Source organism: Bubalus kerabau, chromosome 23 (genome assembly GCF_029407905.1).
Source record: "Bubalus kerabau isolate K-KA32 ecotype Philippines breed swamp buffalo chromosome 23, PCC_UOA_SB_1v2, whole genome shotgun sequence".
NCBI classification, from domain to species: Eukaryota; Metazoa; Chordata; class Mammalia; order Artiodactyla; family Bovidae; genus Bubalus; species Bubalus kerabau.
Genome location: NC_073646.1, coordinates 4,023,286 through 4,044,082, shown reverse-complemented (window position 1 = coordinate 4,044,082; position 20,797 = coordinate 4,023,286). Strand labels below are relative to the sequence as shown.

The 20,797-nt window shown below is 44.7% G+C and overlaps 1 protein-coding gene and 1 long non-coding RNA gene across 2 annotated transcripts in view; both read left to right on the top strand.

The window, feature by feature from the left end:
* Positions 1-20,797, top strand: part of TRAP1 (TNF receptor associated protein 1) — a 49,766-nt gene that overhangs the window by 8,493 nt on the left and 20,476 nt on the right. The window lies entirely within an intron of this gene.
* On the top strand, positions 2,747-5,836 carry LOC129637432 (uncharacterized). Its single transcript, XR_008707467.1, has 2 exons — positions 2,747-3,153; positions 5,410-5,836. It is a non-coding gene; the product is annotated as an uncharacterized LOC129637432 (long non-coding RNA).

Below are 20,797 nucleotides of genomic sequence, written 5' to 3'. Positions count from 1 at the left end.
TTCCTAAGGCCCACTTGACTTCGCATTCCAGGATGTCTGGCTCTAGGTGAGTGATCACACCATCGTGATTATCTGGGTCATGAAGATCTTTTTTGTACAGTTCTTCTGTGTATTCTTGTCACCTCTCCTTAATATCTTCTGCTTCTGTTAAGTCTGTACCTTTTCTGTCCCTTATTGAGTCCATCTTTGCATGAAATATTCCCTTGGTATCTCATTTTCTTGAAGAGAATCTCTAGTCTTTCCCATTCTATTGTTTTCTTCTATTTCTTTACATTGATCGCTGAGGAAGGCTTTCTTATCTCTCCTTGCTATTCTTTGGAACTCTGCATTCAGATGGGTATATCTTTCCTTTGCTCCTTTGCCTTTCACTTCTGTTCTTTTCACAGCTATCTGTAAGGCCTCCTCAGACAGCCATTTTGCATTTCTTTTTCTTCACTTACCCCTGTCCTGATGGACCTTTAGGTTGTTTGCCAGCTTCATCCCTTTCGTTTGTGTAAGTCACTGCCAACAGTTTTCACCTTCACCAGCGCCAGCACAGCAGTACTTTATAAGCGTTTGTCAGTCTGATAGTGAAAATGTTACTGGTTTTACTTATTTTTTAAAAAATTGTTTCGTTTTGGCCGTGCTGCATCTTCATTGCTGTGTTCAGGCTTTTCTTGAGCTGTGGAGCGCGGGTTCCTCTTGAGTTGTGTGCAGGCGTCTCACTGCGCTGGCTTCTCTTGTGGATCGCGGGCTTCTGTAGTTGCAGCATGCCACCTTAGTTGCCCCATGGCGTGTCCCTCCCGGGATCAAACCCACGTCCCTTGCATTGGCAGGTGGATTCGTAACCACTGGACCACCAGGGAAGTCTTCTATCTTGTTTGAAGAGGCAGTTTTTTAGTTACGAGTGTGGTAATGCATCCTTCTCTATGATTCAGAGCTGTTGATGTTTCTCTCTTTTGTGAATTGCCTTTCCTCTCTTGCGCTTGGCCTTCTCCTTGTAGATCTGTCAGTGCTCTAGTTTTACTAAGGAAACTAGCCCTCTGCCATGTGTTTCAGACTTTTTTTGTCTCTAGTGTGTTTGCCCACTGACTTCAATTTTTTTAAACTGTGGTTATTGCTAATTGATTTTGTTTATTCATTAAAATTTTGTATTTTTTTCTGTTGATATGATTGACATATAATCATGTAATTGCTATATTAGTTTTAGTTGTACAACAATGATTTGATATTTGTATGTACAAAATAATCGCCATAATTAATTAACATCCATCACCTCACACAGTCAAAATTTTTTTTACCACCTTTTAAGGTCTACTCTGTTGACCTTAATTTTCACGTTGTCCATAAATGTGTTGGCTATGTGTCTTGTTCTTCGGCTGTGTGTCTTATTTAGACAAATTTCCTTACTCTGAAGTCATTAAGGAAAATCTCAAATGATCAACATCATTAGTCGTTCGGTAGGGAGATGCAAGTCCCTGCACAGTGAGGTAGCACGTCACACTCACCGTGTGGCTGTGATAAAAAGCACGGCAGAAACAAGCACTGACACCGATGGCGGAAACTGGAAACTTCACCCACTGCTGGCAGGAATATAAAATGGTGCAGCGCTTTGGAAAACCAACCATCTTGCCGTCCCTCAAATGATTAAACATAGGATTATCATTTGACTGGCAGTGCCACTCCTGGGTGTACACCCAAGAGAATTTAAAAAGTGAAACTTGTACACCAGCATTTATAGCAACATTGTTTATAATAGCCAAAAAGCAGAAATGGCACAATTGCTCATCAGCTGATGAGGTAAACATCATGTAGCCTGTCCATATAATTGATACTATTCAGCCATAAAAATGAGCGACATGTGCTATGCCCTACGGCGTGGTTGGACCTTGAAGATAATCACATTCAGTGACAGAAGCCACAGACCATGTGTGGTGTGATTCCATTTATGCGAACTGTCCACCGTAGGCAAATCCACAGAGGTGGAAAGTGGTTGCTAGGAGCTGGGGGCATGGAGGACGGGGAGTGACTGCCGATAGGCGTGGAGTTTCTTTCTGGGGCGATAATTATAGTGATGATGGTTTTTTAAGTATACTAAAAGTCATTGAATTGTGCACTTTAGGTAGGTGAGTAATATCTCAATAAAGTTATTTTGCTTGCGTGCATGCTCAGTCGCGTCTGAGTCTTTGTGACCATATGGACTATAGTCTGCCAGGCTCCTCTGTCCATGGAAGTTTCCAGGCAAGAATACTGGAGGGGTTGCCATTTCCTACTCTAGGGGATCTTCTCGACCCAGGGATTGGCCCTGCGTCTCCTGCATGGCCAGGCAGATTCTTTACCGCTGAGCCTCCCGGGAAGCCCAAAGCTATTTCAAATATTTCTTCTAATTACTTCTAGTACTTTTAGCTTTTATTTTCAGTTTTATAGTTCATCTAGAATTTGTTCTGATATAATAAGTGAGGGGAGAAATTAATACTGTAGCTTTAATGTGTTTTAATATTTTATAATATTTCCTCATGTTTTTCAAAAATGTCTTGGCTGTATGAGCACTTTTATTTTTCCATATGAATTTTAGAATTTGCTTAAATAGTGAAAAGAATCCTGTTTGACTTTTCACTGGGATCATGTTTTTAAAAATAGACCAACCTAGATAGCATATTCAAAAGCAGACATTACTTGCCAACAAAGGTTCGTCTAGTCAAGGCTATGGTTTTTCCTGTGGTCATGTATGGATGTGAGAGTTGGACTGTGAAGAAGGCTGAGTGCCGCAGAATTGATGCTTTTGAACTGTGGTGTTGGAGAAGACGCTTGAGAGTCCCTTGGACTGCAAGGAGATCCAACCAGTCCATTCTGAAGGAGATCAGCCCTGGGATTTCTTTGGAAGGAATGATGCTAAAGCTGAAACTCCAGTACTTTGGCCACCTCATGCGAAGAGTTGACTCATTGGAAAAGACCCTGATGCTGGGAGGGACTGGGGGCAGGAGGAGAAGGGGACGACAGAGGATGAGATGGCTGGATGGCATCACTCACTCGATGGACGTGAGTCTGAGTGAACTCCGGGAGTTGGTGATGGACAGGGAGGCCTGGCGTGCTGCAATTCATGGGGTCGCAGAGAGTCGGACACAACTGAGCGACTGAACTGACTAAACTGAATTTAGAGGATCGGCAAAAAAAGTAAGTATTTAAATACTTAACTTTTACTATTCAAGGGCATTTCCCCAAACTTTTTATATCCCTTTATAAATGTGTTTTATGTCTCTAGTAACTTCTTTTTAATGTTTTTTGTGATTGGGTACTTTTTATAAAGAATGTTGTGAATAGGTTATTTTGTAAATAGGTTATTGATACACATAGCACAATTCAAAAGATACAGAGGAGTGTGCAGTGAAAAGCATATCTTTTCAGCTCCTACCCTCAGCCACCAGTTCCCCTCCTGAGAGCAGCCCCCTCAGCCCGTTTCGGGGGTGTCCTCACGGAGACACGCTTGGCTTATGAGAAGAAATACACACACATAGTGTATTTAATCACCATGGTAACAAATGTAGCCCACGATCTGGACCAGGTGTTTTCTTAGTATATCAACCCAGGCTGCCTCATTGTTCTGTGTTTCAGAGTATCCATTATATGTATATTATAATGTATTTGCTAATCCTTTACTGCTGACACTCTGCCTGGTCATTGGTCCCTGACTCCTGGGGGGACCTCTAGCCCGGAGTCCATCTGGTTTGTCTTTTAGGGACTTTCTCATGACCCGGACATTGACACCTGGTGGGAGGGGGCTAGCCCTTTTGTGACAGCCATATTTTTTTAGTTTACTGTTTTGAGTAATTAAATATTTGATTAGAAAGATACTGCTTGAGAAGTCTCGCTCTCAGTTTTGTCCCCCTCTCCTTCGTTTCCCTCTTCATAGGTCCTCACAATTATTCATTGTTTGTGTATCCTTTGTCTATCCTGCCAGTGTTAGATGCGTAGAGTAGGCTTCCCAGGCAGCACTAGTTGGTAAAGAAGCCCCTGCCAGTTCAGGAGACGTAAGAGATGCAGTTGGATCCCTGGGTCAGGAAGATTGCTTGGAAAGGCGTGGCAACCCACTCCTGTGTTCTTGCCTGGAGAATCCTGTGGACAGAGGAGCCTGGTGGGCTGCAGTCCATAGGGTCACAAAGAGTCAGGCGCGACTAACGCGGCTTGGCACACACAGCACATGTGCAGGTATACATATTTCTTCTGCCAGGTTATGCGCTTCTCCATGTTCTGCTATCACTTAATAGATGCTGGAGCGCATTCGGTATCAGTGCACAGTTTCCTCAGTCTTTTTTTTTTTTTTAATAGCCACATTATAGTAGCGGGCCCATGTCAGGAGGCACCATCGTGTATGAGCCCTCCGTTGGTGGACATTTAGGTGGTTCCCAGGAATTTGCTATAGTATATGGCCTTTCATCTCTCTTTATATTCAGGTTTGGCTGTATCCACAGAATAAAGTCCCAAAATGGACTTGCCAGATTAGAAGGTTTGTAATCTTGACCGATGTGGCCAGATCACCTTCCACTGGCCTCAAGCCGCTGAGTACTGTCCCCACAGGGTCACCAGAAGTACGGTCTGAAAAAGTAGTAGCTCTGCGGACTTCCTGTCATCTGAGCTGGTGAAGCTTAACCGTGGTTTGAAGTAGAGCAAAATGCCAAAGCGGGGGCCTTCACTCAGGAAGTAGTGATTGGGTTGTTCGGGGCCTGCCAGGTTCCCTTTCCTGCAGCTCCTCCACTTCCCACCTGCAGGCCGGGCTACACCGAAGGCTTATCCTGCCCTCCCAGGCTTCAGGGAGAGCTGGCCCCTGGCCACGTTACATCCCACAGGCCGAGCCGTGGGGAGCTGCTCTGCTTCGGCTGGTTTCCAGAGGCTCGTGTGCATCTCTGTTTGCAAGTCCAGAGTGACCCAGCGGGGTGGCAGCTGGTGGTTAGCTCCCCACCCCAAAGTCTGTCTGCTTCCCTCCCTCTCCTCTTTCCTTCCTCCCTCCCACCTCCCTCCCACCTCCCTCCCGTCCTTCCTTCTTTTGGTGAAATGCATGCCATCTAAAAAGGAATGCATGTAATACGTCTGTGCCATTTCTAAAAGCAGCATAAAGGAATCCCCGTTGCCCACCTCAGGAACAGACGCCACCTTCCCTCGAAGGCACTCTGCGCCCTCCCTGGTATGTCCCCTTCTCTCTCCCCCAGAGGTGACTGCTGACTTGAATATTCTGGATCTTATCCCCTTGCTTTTCGTTTTTTTTCTGCATATGTGTGTATGTGTAGATGCACATACGTACACACAGTTTGTTGAAATCACACTGGGTATATTCTGCTGTGACTGTCTTGGGTCCGCGTCGTTTTTGTAGCTTTATCCGGGGTGATGTGCGTCGCCTGCTTACTCAATTGTGTTACTGTGCCTTCATTTCTTTAGGTGTGATTCCTGCCGGAAGCATGTGTACTGTTGGATCGTTTGGTGTGTTCCAGGTGTTGTCTGTAAGATCCGCCCATGGCACATTCTAGAAGATTCCCTCATGCGAACATGCTGCCTCTGGTTCCTCCATCCTTGGCACAGGCATGGGGCTACTGCTCGAGCAGGGCTTCTGGAGTGCGTTTCCATAGGGCGAGTGACTCATTGGAGCCGCTGCGTTAGGGTGTGTGTTTTTACTCCACACTTGCCTTCTTCAGAGTGGATCTGGATTTATGTTCCATCAGCTGTGCTGTATCCTCACCAGAGCGTGGCATTTCCAGATGTTTTAAATGTTTGTCAGTTTGATGGTTATGAAATGATATTTCAGTTGTGATTTTAACTGCCTTTTAATGGATTGCTAATAAAGTTTTTTTATGGTTTATTGGCCATATTTCCTTTTCTGTGAAATGCTGTTTTTATTTCATGTTTTTTTGTTCCTATCTTTTTCTTCTTGATTGTAAAGAATCTACCTGCAATGTGAAAGACCCAGGTTCAATCCCTGGGTCAGGAAGATTCCCTGGAGAAGGGAAGGGCAACCCACTCTAGTATTCTTGCCTGGAGAATCCCCATGGACAGAGGAGCCTGGCAGGCTATACAGTCCATGGAGTCACAAAGAGTCAGACATGACTAAGCAACTAACACTTTCACGTATGTATTTCTTACAGGTGCTAATCTTTTATCAATAATACCCTTTGTCAGTTGTTGCAAGTATGTTCTAGTTTATAGCTCACCACTTCACTCTCAGCCCGATGTTTGTTTTTCAGAGGGAGATGGAGTTTTTTGTTTGTTTTGATGAACAGAAGTTCTTAATTTTAACTTTGTTAAATACCAGTCTTTTCCTTTATGAATTATCTCAGTGTTCTGTGAATGAAGGTGCGTGGGTCAAACTAGACATACTATTTTTGTAAATAAAGTTAGATCAGAGCATGGATATGCCCATTCTTTCATGTGTTATCTGTGACCAGTCTCCTGCTGCAGCAGCAGAGTTGAGCAACGGGACTCAAAACTCCTAAAATATTTACTGTCTGGCCCTTTAAAGATATCTGCTTTTTCTATGAGAGTTGTTCCCTAATTTCTACCAAATGGAAATGGATGAGCAAGTCTGTCAGCACCTTTTTCCCATCAGCATCTTCTTTTTTTAATATTTCTTTTCACTTCTTTTACTTGGCTGTGCCAGGTCTTCGTTGTAGCACGTGGGAGCTTTGCTCGTCCTTGTGGCGTGCGGGGTCTTTAGTTGCAGCATGTGGAATCTAGTTCCCTGACCAGGGATTGAACCCGGGCCCCCTGCGTTGGGCGTGCAGAGTCTTAGCTACTGGACCACCAGGGAAATCCCAGAGGCCTCTTATTTGCAGCTTTTATATTTCTCTCTCTTTGTAAACTTTCTCACGGATTTCATTTTCCAGATTAGCAAAGAGCTGCAAACTAGCCATCACAGGCTAATTCTGGTTATAAAACAGTTTTGTTTGGTTCGAACATTTTAAAAAGTAAATGCAAGCGTTTAAAGTCAGATTTGACGTGAATATTTGAGTTTCTGATTTCTTTTGAAAAATGAAAAGTTCAGAGTCTTGGCCTGCGCGCACAGTGTGCCCCTCTCTGCAGGCGGAGGTCGCTGCCTCTGCAGACGCCGCCCCTACAGCTGTGCTCTCCTTTATCCCAAGCCTGTCACTACCATTTCTTTTGCTGCATTATTGTTTTGTGTAGTAGAGTTAATTATATTGATTGACTGTTTACAGGCCTGCTTCACTTTACAGCGCTCCACTTCGTTGCGTTTCACAGATGACTGCGTTTTCTACAGATTGCGGATCTGAGGCAGCCCTGTGCTGAACGAGTCTGTCAGCGCTGCTTGCCGACAGCATCTGCTCACTTTGTGTCTGTGTCTCCCGGTATTTCAGACCTTTTCAGTATTTTTATATTTGTTACAGTGATCTGTGATTTTTGATGTTTTGCTCTTGTAATCGTTTTGGGGTACCACAAACCACAACCTGTATAAAGTGTGGCAAAATGCTATCAAATAGCATCACGTACTACAGAGAACCCTTTGTGAAAGGGAGAGGTTGAGAAATCGCCATAGGCACTCCAGCTTTCAGCACCACCACCTTCATCAGTCAGCACCCACTGACGTCAGCGCAAGACCTCCACCAGCAAAGAGATTGGGACTTGCTGGAGTCTCAGATGATGGTTAGCATTTTTTAGCAATAAAACATTTTTCAATTAAGGCATGTACCTTGTGTTTTTAGACGTAATGCTGTTGCACACTTAATAGACCACAGTATAGTGTGAACATAGCTTTTATATGCACTAGGAGACCCCCAAATTTGAATGACTTTATCCCGGGAGTCGCTTTATTGTAGTCGTCTAGAACTGAACCTGCAGTATCAAACCAGCCTTGCATCTTTGAGATAAACCTGCTTGGTCATGATGTATCATTTTTATATATTAATGGGTTTTCCTTGCTTATATTTTATTAAGGACCTCCATGTCTGTGTCCATGGGGGATATTGGTGTATTATTGTGGTGTGTATGTCTATGTGATGTCTTTGTCAGGTTTTGATATCGTCAAAAATTGAAGAGAAGCAGTTCCTTGTTCTGTTTTCTGAAACTTTGTGTAAGACTGGTGTTATTTCTTCCTCGTAACTGAGAGAATTCAGTAGAAATTCAGGGCTTCTGTAGAATTTGTGACAGTACCCTTCACTCCTGTTGTTTATGATTGGTATTCTCTTCTTTCTTCATCAGTCTAGCCAGGAGCTTATCTTCTGTTGATCTTTGTCCAGAATCAACTTTGGTTTTGTTCATTTTCTCTATCACTTGTCTGTTTTCTACTTTATTGATTTCTGCTTTTTGTCGTTTCCTCCTTTCTCCTGTGTTTGGGTTTAATCTTGTACTTTTTCTTTGTTGTTGTTGTACTTTAAGGTGTTATCTTAGGTGATATCAGTTTTAAGCCTCTTTTCTAACATAAGCACTCAAAGCTGTAAGTTTCCTGCTACATGCTTCTCTAGGTGTATCCCACAACTTTTAATATATTGTATTTTCATTATCATTAAGTATTAAATTTTACCTAATTTTCTTTGTAATTTCTTCTTTGACCCATGGATCATTTAGAATGTGTTAATTTCCAGATAATTGAGGTTTCCTGGGTATTTTATTTTGTACATGTATATGCTGCTGCTGCTAAGTCACTTCAGTCGTGTCTGACTCTGTGTGACCCCATAGACGGCAACCCACCAGGCTCCCCCGTCCCTGGGATTCTCCAGGCAAGAACACTGGAGTGGGTTGCCATTTCTTTCTCCAATGCATGAAGGTGAAAAGTGAAAGTGAAGTCGCTCAGTCGTATCTGACTCTTCGGGACCCCATGGACTGCAGCCCACCAGGCTCCTCCGTCCATGGGATTCTCCAGGCAAGAGTGCTGGAGTGGGGTGCCATCGCCTTCTCCGATATACATACACACACAGACTTTTATTTATTTTTGGCCATGCTGGGTCTGTGTTGCCACTCAGGCTTTTCTCTGGTTACGGGAAGCAGGGGCTCTTCTATTTGTGGTGGGTGGGCTTCTCTTGTTTTGGGCTCTCGGGTGTGCAAGCTTCAGTAGCTGCAGCATGTGGGCTCAGGCGTGGCTGTTCTCTGGCTCTGGAGCACAGGCTCAGCAGCTGTGGGGCACAGCCTTAATTGCTCCGTGGCATTGTGGGATCCTCCCAGATCAGGGATTGAACCCGTGTCTCCTGCATTGGCAGGTGGATTCTTTACCCCTGAGCCAGCAAGGAAGCCTGATATTTTATTATTATTGATTCTAAATTAATTCTGTTGTATTTAGAGAGCTTACTCTATGATTTCGTTCCTTCTAAAATTTATTGAGACTCTGGCCCACTTTATGGGGCCCACTTTATGGTCTTTCTCAGTGAATAGACCATGTGTACAGGAAAAGAATGTTTTCAAGAACTGTATTTTGCACTTGCTAGGTATACAGTACTGGATGAATATCCATCAAGCAAAGTGTTTCATGTTGTACTGCGGATGAACTGTGTCTTGATTGGTTTTTTTGCTCTAGTTCTGTCATTTATTGAGCCAGGTGTCAGAATCTCCAGCTACGATTGTGCATTTGTGTTTTTTCTTTTGATTCTTTTAGTTTTGATTTCATTTATTTGAAGGTGTTATTAGGCAAATATGTTCATGATTAAGTTTTCCTGATGAACTACATCTCTTTAAAATTTATTTAATTGGAAGATAATTACTTTACAATATTGTGATGGTTTTTGCCCCACATCAACAGGAGTCAGCCACGGGTATACATGCGTCCCCCCAGCCTGAACACCCCTCCCGGCTCCCTCCCCACCCCATCCCACTGGGTTGTCCCAGAGCACCGGCTTTGGGTGCCCTGCTTCATGCATCGAGCTTGCGCTGGGCATCTATTTTACATGGTAACATACATGTTTCAGTGCTGATCTTTCAAATCATCCCATCCTCGCCTTCTCCCAGAGTCCAAAAGCCTGTTTTTTACATCTGTGTCTCTTTTGCTGCACTGCATGTAGGATCATCATTATCATCTTTCTAAATTCCATATATATTTGTTAATATACAGTATTTGTGTTTCTCTTTCTGACTTCACTCTGTATAATAGGCTCCAGTTTCATCCACCTCATTCTTTAGAGAAATATCTGTTCTTTTGCCCACTTTTTGATTGGGTTGTTTGTTTTTCTGGTATTGAGCTGCATGTATCAGTATCAGTTCAGTCGCTCAGTCATGTCCGACTCTCATGCAACCCCCTTTGCAGCACACCAGACTTCCCTGTCCATCACCAACTCCCGGAGTTTACTCAAACTCATGTCCATCAAGCCGGTGATGCCATCCCACCATCTCATCCTCTGTCGTCCCCTTCTTCTCCTGCCTTCAATCTTTCCCAGCATCAGGGTCTTTTCCAATGAGTCAGGTCTTCACATCAGGTGGCCCAAGTATTGGAGTTTCAGCTCCAGCATCAGTCCTTCCAATGAATATTCAGGGTTGATTTCCTTTAGGATGGACTGGTTGGATCTCCTTGCAGTCCAGGGACTCTCAAGAGTCTTCTCCAACACCACAGCTCAGCTGCTTGTGTATTTTGGGGATTAATTCTTTGTCAGTTGTTTCATTTGCTATTGTTTTCTCCCATTCTGAAGGCTGTCTTTTCACCTTGCTTATAGTTTTCTTCGTTGTGCAAAAGCTTGTAAGTTTAATTAGATCCCATTTGTTTATTTTTGTTTTTATTTCCATTACTGGTGGGTGGGTCATAGAGGATCTTGCTGTGAACTGCAGCTTTTATCATTCTGATATAGTCTTCTTTTTCCCTAGTAATACTTTCTATTTTGCAGTCTACTTTGTCTGATCTAATGTGGTCACGCCCACCTTTTTTATCCGTATTTTTACCTAGCATTTCTTTTTTTTTTTTTTTTTTCATTTATTTCCTTTCCAAAAGGAAAAGGAATGCACCATACAGCATGTGGGATCCCAACCAAGGACAACACCCGCACACTCTGCAGTGGGAGCATGTAGTCTCAACCCCTGGACCACCAGGGGAATCCCTGTGTTTTCTATTTTAAGTGATTGTTTTGTGGTGGTGGTTTAATCAGTAAGTCTTACCCACCTCTGTGACCCAGTGGACTATAGCCCGCCAGGCTCCTCTGTCCATGAGATTTCCCAGGCAAGAATACTGGAGTGGGTTGCCATTTCCTTCTCCAGGGCATCTTCCCAACCCAGGAATCGAACCTGCGTCTCCTGCGTTGTAGCCGGTTATTTTGTGAACAGTGTATAATTAGGTCTTGCTCTATCAATTCTGACAATCTTTGCCTTGTAATTGGAGTGTTTAGTCCATTGACTTAAAATGTATTTATTGCTAATAGTCAGGCTTATCTCTGTTGTTGTTATTTGTCCCTTCTCATTTTCCCCTCTCTTCTACCTTTCCTGTAGTCTTTTGGATCAAGTAAATATATTTTAGAATTCCATCTTGGTTTACTAATGCTTTTTTAGCTATACCTCTTTGCGTCATTTTTTTGGCTACTCTGGAGAGTGTAATGTTCACCCATAGCTTCTCATAGTCTGTTTGGAATTAGTATTGTAATACACCGTATAGACTGTGAAAACCTTGCAACTGTAATGGGTGCATTTCCTCCTTCCACCCCGTCCTTTACGTTACATTTGTTATACACACTGCATGTACGTATGTTATAAACCCCACAAGACAGTGTTTTAATTTTTGGTTTAAACTTTGGTAAAATAGTGTTTTAATTTTTGTATATATTATATACTTTTAATTTATTTTAATTTTGGCTTTAAACATTGTTAAAACAATGTTTTGATTTTTGTATGTATTTTAAAGAAACTAGAGGAAAATTCTTTAGTGTTTACCTAGGTTACTGTTTCTGACGTTCTGCATTCTTTTTTGAAGATCCAAGTTTCCATCTCGTAGCACTTACATCCAGCCTGAAGAACTGTAGCATTGCCTTTAGTTCAGCTCTGCTATTTATGACCAGATGCTGTACCATTGTCTTTCAGCCTCCATTATTTCTGTTGAAAAGTTAGCTGTCATTCAAATTATTGTTTCCCCAAATAATGTCTTGTTTTTTTCTAGTTGCTGCCAAGATTTTCTCTATTTATTTTGTTTTCAACCGTCTGATTACAATGTGCCTAGGTGTTTTTCTTTGATATTATCTTGCTAGTGGTTCATTGAATTTTTGATTCTGTAAATTTGTCTTTGACCAAGTTTGGAGAAATTTTCCAGTTATTTCATCAGATATTTTTTCCTGCCCTATTCTCTTTCTCCTCTCCTTCTGGGATTCCAAATGTTAAACTCCTTTCTGTTGTCCCACATATGTCTGAGACCCTGTTCATTTATTTGTAATCTATTTCACCTTGAATAATTTCTGTCAATTTATTTTCAAGTTCATAGACTTTCCTCTGTTGTTTCCATTTGGTTGTTAAGCCTCCTAGTTAATTTTTAAGTTTCAGGTATGATATTTTCTATATGTAGGATTTCCACTTGGTTTTTCTTTTATAGTTTATGTCTCTGAAATTTCTCATCTTTTATTTTGAGCATAGTTTGCTTTATGACATATAGTATCATTATAATGGCTGTTTTTTTATATATATGAAACTTTTAGTATTTTATTCATTTTCATAGTTTTACAGTATTAGTAAAAATAAAGGCCATTATAAATAAGTATAAAATGGAAGTTGATGAAAAAATAACCCCAAGTCTTCCTTGACTCCGACCCTCCCACCAAAAAACTAGCTAGTATATGGCAAATATCCTTTTCACACACTGTCTTTAGGCATATATTCACTTTGTAGTGGTGGATGGTTTAGTTGCTAAGTCGTGTCTGACTCTGGTGATCCTATGGACTGTAGCCTGCCAGGCTCCTCTGTCCATGGTGTTTTCCAGGCAAGATTACTAGAGTGGGTTTATAATGGCTGTTTTAAAATCCATGGAGAAGGAAATGGCAACCCACTCCAGTATTCTTGCCTGGGAAATCCCATGGACAGAGGAACCTGGTGGGCTACAGTCCATGGGGTCGCAAAGAGTTGGACACGACTGAGCAACTTCACTTTCACTTTCAAGAAATAAATAAATGTATTTATATTGCCAAAAATAAATAAATAAATAAAACCCATGTCCTAAAAAATAAAAATAAAACCTGTGTCCACCAGTCTTCATTGACTGACACTTCTCTTGAACAGGAATTGCATTTTTCTGTTTCTCTGTTTGCTGAGTAACTTTTTATTGCATCCTGGACATTGTGGATGTTGCCTTGTGGAATTTCTGGATTCTGTTATATTCCTCTGAAGGGTAGTTATTGTTTTAAAGGTGGATATTAACCTGGTTGGCCCCAGCTGCTAACATTTTCTCTTAGGCAGTGTTTGACTCGTTTTTCCTTAACTGGACTGCTTGCGGTTTGGACAGGAGATCAGCCAGAGACTTAGAAGTATCATTCCCCAAATTGGAGGCTCCCTCTTTCTGGGATTTCCTCCCTTCACTTTCCATATTCTGTGGTTTTCCAAATCTCTCCTCTGGTTCTTTAGGCCAGGAAAGTACATTGTGTGTGTTTTCTCTTAGAGTTTTAGCCACCCTTTGTTGAACCTGCACTTATTCTGTGCTCTTACCTTTGACTGTCCAGAATCCCCCTGCTTTGTTGACTCTCCAGGGCCCTCTGTAGTCTTCTTCTTGTTCCTAAGTTCGTGGTTGTTATCCACCGGTTTGGTTGATAGGATACACGTCAGCCATACAGGAAGTGGCACTCCATGTAGTAAAGACAAAAGTGAAATTGCTCTTATCCACATCACACTTGAGAAAGTGGGAGATTTGGGGAGATGTAATTCCAGAAAAACGATCAGTGCATTTCTCACAGCTTAAAATAGTGTGCGTGTATCTAAAGTATGTAACTTAGATGCCATTATGAAGCAAAACCTTAGTGAGAACTATGGCTGACATATAAGAAAGATGGGTTTTTTTAAACAAAACAAAGCCAAAGAACATTCCCGGTGTGTATTGCCTCACGTGCCTTCCTTCGTGAGCCCCTCCTGGCAGGCGCGTTTTCAGTTGCTGCTTACTAGTCGGAATGGCCTTGCAGGATCACTGCCGCCATCTGTTGGCTGATTGAATGTGCTTCTGCTTGACTGTAGTCATGTTTTTATTGATAAAAGTTTCAAGACTTAAAAAAAAAAATTCTTCTGCATCTGATGCTTTGGCGTATAGAGAAATATGGATGTTCTTGCCTTCAGAGAGTTTGACACTAAGCAATATAAGCTTGTTCCTGCCCTAATTCAGTGAGATGTTATATATTAAGAAAAAGTTGATAGAAGAAATTACACAAACTGGCTTGTAACAAGTTTTAAATTAGTGGCATGGGAAATAAGTGCTCTGATTTATAGTAGGGAGAGATTATTGTGTACTGGGAGGGAGGCCTGATGAAAGAGAGGGCCTCACACTGGGTCCTGAAGCAGTTTAGGTGGAAAGAAATGGCAGGCAGAGGAATCAGTGTGAGCGCTGGCAGATGTGTGTGTCAGATTCAGACTGTCTGTGCTTCCCATCCGGTGATCCCAAACCACCAAACAGATTAATATGCTGTAGCCTGACACTGAGGTTTGTGCTTTTTCCCTTAGGGTGTAGGGGGAGCGTGAGGACAGAGAGAGTGTTTGTATCTGGTTCAGGCAGGCTCATTGCCCTGTTGGTTTGTTCTTAAAATCACTGTAGAAAGTTCAGTTCAGTCGCTCAGTCATGTCTGACTCTTTGTGACCCCATGGACTGCAGCTCCCTGTCCATCTCCAACTCCCGGAGTTTACTCAAACTCATGCCCATCGAGTCGGTGATGCCATCCAACCATCTCATCCTCTGTCGTCCCCTTCTCCTCCCACCTTCAATCTTTCCCAGCATCAGGGTCTTTTCCAATGAGTCAGCTCTTCGCATCAGCTGGCCAAAGTATTGGAGCTTCAGCATCAGTCCTTCCGATGAACACCCAGGACTGATCTCCTTTAGGATGGACTGGTTGGATCTCCTTGCAGTCCCAGGGACTCTCAAGCATCTTCTCCAACACCACAGTTCAGAAGCATCAATTCTTCGGCGCTCAGCTTTCTTTATAGTCCAACTCTCACATCCATACATGACCACTGGAAAAACCTGAAGAAAGTTCAGTTCACCTGAAATCAGACCTGCTCTTGATAGTACTATAATCTTGGAATATAATGCAAAGTCTTAAAATCCTGGTTGAAAATATGGGTTGCTTTTTTTCTTTTTTCCCTTTTCTCAACTCTGAGGATTTATATTATTCCAGTCATAAACAACATGTTAAATACTCAAAAATATTCTGAATATTAAGTGGAAAACAGAAGGAATAGGAAAAATAAGACATGGGAAATGTAATCTTGGAACAAGGAAGTCCTTTTCAAACAAAAAGATTAATTCCCTTAATATATAAACAGTTCTTACAAATCAATAAGGAAAAATGTAGTAGAAAATGATCAGAGGGTATCAACAGTCCATTAATGAAAAAGGAAATAGAAAATATTTAAAATATAAATAGATGTTCAGTCTTACTCATAAGAGAAATGTAATAGGAGAGAAATAGAAAAACTACAGTAAAATTTTTACCTGACTAATAAGCAAAGATCCAAAAGTTTCATAACAACGTCATCTTGGCAGTAGCATTTTGAAATATTTTTTATTTTGAAATATTTTGTACTTTACAGAGATGTTATAGAAATAGTACTCAGTCTTCCCCTCGTTTCCCCTAATATTAGTGTCTTTGATGGCCGTGGTGTAAGTATTGGAAACTGAAATAATATGGACACGGAGCTCTCAGCCATGTGCCCGTCTCACTGGGCTTTCGCTGGTTTCCATCCATGTCCTTTGCTGGCCCAGGACCCTCCATACTGTGCACTTGTGTCTCTTCAGCCTGTGCTGTTCCTTCAGGATCGCGGCACTTTTTTGAGGAGTACTGGCCTGTTACTTTAGAGGGTTTCCTTCTATCGGGGTTTGTCTGGTGTTTTCTTGATTAGCTTGACGTGGGTTTTGGTGAGAACATGACAGAAGTCAGGCTGTGCCCTCTCGCGCCACCAGGAGTTGCCGTGTGTGGACACATGTCCTCCTGATGCTGATGACGGCTGTGGTCGCTCAGTTAAAGCCGATCTGCCGCTTGCTGCACCGTAAGGTACCATTTCTGTCTTCGAAACCGGGGCGGGGCGGGAACTCTGAGATTCTGCAGATGTTCTGTTTGCGGTGACCGCCCCTCAGCCGTCTGCGCCTGTCGCTCGCCTCGTGGCACTTGTCTGCTTCCATGGTTCCTCTTACTGCTGTCAGGAAGAGGGCTTCTCCTCCGCTTATCGACTGTTTCTGCAGGTGTGGACTTGCATCTGCTTTGTTCGCCTGCTGACAGTCCACCCCTGTCACTGTTGTGCTGCCCGTTGTCCTGGGTTTCAGCACCGGGAGCCTGTGCCCTCCTGGCGTGTCCCATCACCACCTCTGGCACCCCAGGCATTCCAGGCTCATCCAGTGTGTTCTCCAGGGGCCTCAGTTCCTTCTGTGGGCAAAAGGCATTTGCACACTAGAGGTCTGAGTGCCGGGGAGGGCGGCCGCCCGCCTGTTTGCCCAGGCTGCAGCATCTCCTGGGAGCAGGTCCAGGCTGGCCGCTCCCCTTGGCACGAGGTGCGCTCACTGCTGCGGGGCGCCGCTGCCTCTGGGCCTGTCCCCGGACAGACTCAGCAGGTGCACGTGTGTGTGTTGTCACACACTTGTATGCACCTTGACGTTTATGTCTATGCTACACTGGTGCCTCCGTTTGCAGCATAACAGGTTCAGCCTGCCCTCCCCGCCCTTGACTTGTGCTCACGTGCTTGGTCTGCTGCTGCTGCAGTGATCCAAGCTGTCCTTTCTGAGCCCAGCTTTACAGTGTACGCTTAATCCTTGAAGAGCCCAGTTTGAACGGCGAGGGTCCCCTTATTTGTGGTTTTTTCCCGCTAAGTAGGTACTGCAGTACTGCACAGTCTGCAGCTGGGTGGAATCCACGAGTGTGGATGTGGTTGTGTTGGAGGGCCAACTGGAGGGCCATACTTGGGTTTTCAACTTCACGGGGTGGGGGTTTCTGTGCCCTTAACCCCACCCTCACGTGACTTAGGTGGGTTCTATCAGGGCGGCTGTGTTACTCATCTTACAGTTGTGCCTGCTTGTTACTGTTCGCATTTCATTTTATGTTCTCCATACACTCTGGCTGCTCTTAACTATTTACTTTTTGGGTTTGTGAAACATGACCACGGTTCTGAGTCAGGAGGGAAAAGGATGCTCAGAAATGTCATTTCCCCTCAGCTCTGCTCCCTCATCTCCACCCTTCCTTTCTCCATTCTGTTCCCACACATCTGTTATGGGTCAAATTGCAACTCCCCCAAAGATGCTGAAATTCTGACCCCAGGACTTGTGAACATGATCCTATTTGAAAATGGGGTCTTTGCAGAAATCAGTTAAAGATCATTAGGGTGGGCCGTGATCCAATATGAAGTGTCCTTATAAAAAGGGGAAGTCCAACCCAGGGGCAGACACGAGCAGAGGAGGACACTGCCGTCTCCAAGCTGAGGCTCCCTGAGGCCCCCCGAGGCTGGGGAGGGGGTAGAGCGGGTTCCCCCCTGCAGCTCCGCCAGCACTTGGGCTTTATTCCTCCAGCCTTCGGAGCTGGGAGGCGGTAGACTTCTGTTGTTTCCGTGGCCTCGTCGGGGTGCTCTGCCACAGCAGCCCCAGGAAGCACACACCCCAGGTACCCAGTTTCTTGTGGTATAAATCGTGTGCCCCCAGAGACCTGTGCACACCCTCATCTGTGAGTGTGACCTTATTTGGAAAGAGGGTCTTTGTCGATATATTAAGATGAGGTCGTACTGGGTTAGAGTGAGCCCCAAACCCAGTATAACCGGTGACTCAGGAGAGAAATTTGGACACAGAGGAGACCCCCAGGGAAGAGAGGCTGTGAGAGGACAGAGGCAGAGATGGGGGTGAGGCAGCACGAGCCCGGGGGAGGTGCGCACAGATTGCCCTCGGGGCCCGGAGGACTCGGCCCTGCCGGCACCTTGGTTTTGCACTTCTGGCCTCTGGAACCAGGAGAGATGAAGTTTCTGTGGTTGTAAGCCACCCTGTCCCTTGTTATGACAGCCTTAGGAATTGAAAACACAATCTCATTAGTTTCTGGTTTATCCTTCCTGTTGTTTTTGCACAAACGAGTGAGAACATGGATATTTCCCTGTATCTCCTTTTCTTCCATGAAGGGTAAATGTGCAATAGATAACTCTTGATCACCTGGAGCATTATTTTCAACAGCACAAGACAGGAAACAGTTTAAACATCCATCAGTTGAACACTAGTTAAATACTTATTCAGTACAGTGGAGTATTATTTGTTCATTAAAAAGAATAAGCAGCTTTATATGTACTAAAACAGAGCAGTCACTAAGATGTGTTCTTTTTTAAAACGTTATTTACTTATTTATTTTTGGCTGTGCTGGGTCTTTGTTGCTGCAGGGGCTTTTTCTCTAGTTGTGGGGCACGGAGGCTACTCTAGTTGTGATGTGCGGGCTTCTCATTTCAGAGCACGGGCTCTAGGGTGCGTGGACTTCAGTACTCGTGGCACGTGGCTCAGTAGTTGCGACTCCTGGGCTCTGGAGCACAGGCTGAGTAGCTGTACACATGCTTAGTTGCCCCTCGGTATGTGGGATCTTCCTGGGCCAGGGATCAAACCCATGTCTCCTGCATTAGCAGGTGGATTCTTTACCACTGAGCCACCAGGGGAGCCCTAAGATGTGTTCTTGATAAAAATATTTATGCACAGAAGACTGGAAATAAAATGTGCCAGTCATAATCCAACAGCCCCTTCCCCAGTCTGGGAGCAGGTTTAAAACAGGTAGTTCCTGGGGGTCTGAAAAGGAGAGGCGCCGTTATCCACTGAATTGTTCAGTTTCATGTGATTTCTGTTTCTTTGGGGGTAAAGATGGCTTACAACTGGGCGTGAGGGAATGTGACCTGTTCTTTCCTGACAGGACCAAGAGGCAGATGATGAGAAAAGGACCGAGGGTCCTTTGAGCAGGTCCTTTGAGGACAGGAAGCGGGGCAGGGCTGCGGTCAGGGCTCCTTCCCCAAGGTGGGCGGCTGCAGGCCTGCGGGCCGGGAGGAAAGGGTGCGCCCTGGAGGTCTGGGCTGCTGCTTGGTGGAGGGCCTGGAAGGCCAGCCTGAGGCCCATGGAGTTGGTGGGGTTGTGTTCAGGAATGAGTCCCCTGAAATCAGAAATATCGAGATGGAATTGGTGTCAGAAGATGAAGGTGTTGAGTTTAAGAGACGGGACGGGTTGCATGGAACAGTGTGCAGGCAGGGGACCACCTGGAAGGCCAAGGGCCCTGGGCGCCGGGGAGGCCGGGCGAGGGCGGCGGGCGGCTGGGGAGGCCGGGCCAGGGCCAGCGCGCCTGCGAGCCCCTGCTGGAAGAGGGCGCCCTGGGGCATGCACACACACACACACACACACACAGTCATTTACACACACACAGACACACACACACTGTCCTTTTCACAGACACACACATACAGACACACAGACACAGGGACACAGCCGTTTACACACACACACACACACACACACACACTGTCCTTTACACAGACACACACACACAGAGACACACACACACAGCTGTTTACACACACACACACATACTGTCCTTTAAACAGACACACACATATAGACACACACAGACACGCGTGCACACACACACTTACAGACACACGCTGTCCTTTACACACAGACACAGACACACACAGCCCTTTACACAGACACACACACACACACACACACACTGTCCTTTACACTGTCTTCTCTCTCTCTCTCTCTCTCTCTCGCCCTCCCTCCCTCCCTCCCTCCCCACTTTCCTGAGGCCCCCGAACAGGGAGTGGTTGTTCAATGTAAGAATCTCTAAAATACTTTCAGTGTCCTCGGACTTACGTGGAAGCATCAGGAACACAGCCAGTCTGTGCTTCCAGGGCTGCCTCCCGTCTTCCTCCAGGGGTCTCCCGTCACTCCCAATTCCAGTGGTCCAAGCGCTCTGAGTCTAGACTGCATCCTGAGGCCCAGCCCGGTCTCGCATCCCTCACTGATTTCAGCCTAAAGTCCTCTCACTTTAAAGCAGAGGGTCCCCAGCTTTTGTGGGGAGCCAGGAGCGCTGTCCCTGGGAGGGGAGGCAGTGTGGGGTCACACAGTCTGCTGGCATCCTACGTCCTGCGTCAGCACCATCTGGAACCACGGGGACCCCAGCAGCCCTGCCTGGGCTGGTGCAGACTTGAATGCTGTAGCCAAATGCCACTTAATTCCAGAAGTAATACCCCAGTTTTTTAGGGGGAACAGGTATGAATGATGTGAACAATGCAGCTAGGCCAAAGAATTAAATATTCAGACTATCTGGAAACTGAATATTTTCTAAGTTAGGGTGGTTTTAAAGATATTCCTCATATAGGTAAAGGCTAAAGTGTGTTATCTGTAAATCCAAAAATAAGCTTAAAGAGAAGGCAGATATTTACACCTTGTAGGAATGTGGAAGCTGATAACGTTGATTTTTGAAAGCCATGAGTTACTTCTAAATCATTCCTTCCTGACTGCCACACGTGCGGAGTGTGTAACAGGCAGCTGCAGCTTGTCATGGCCTAGACTTTGACACGGAGTGTCTGGTGTTCAGAGCCTTGAGAGTGCCGGGCAGCGAGTCCCTTCTGCACAGCGCCGGCCCCCGGCCAGTGTCTTCAGGGTGCTGGTGAGGACTGGCTGCATCCTGCCCATTGGGTGGAGGGGCTGTGTGTTTCTGTGGCGTCTGGCAGCCACGCCAGGCTG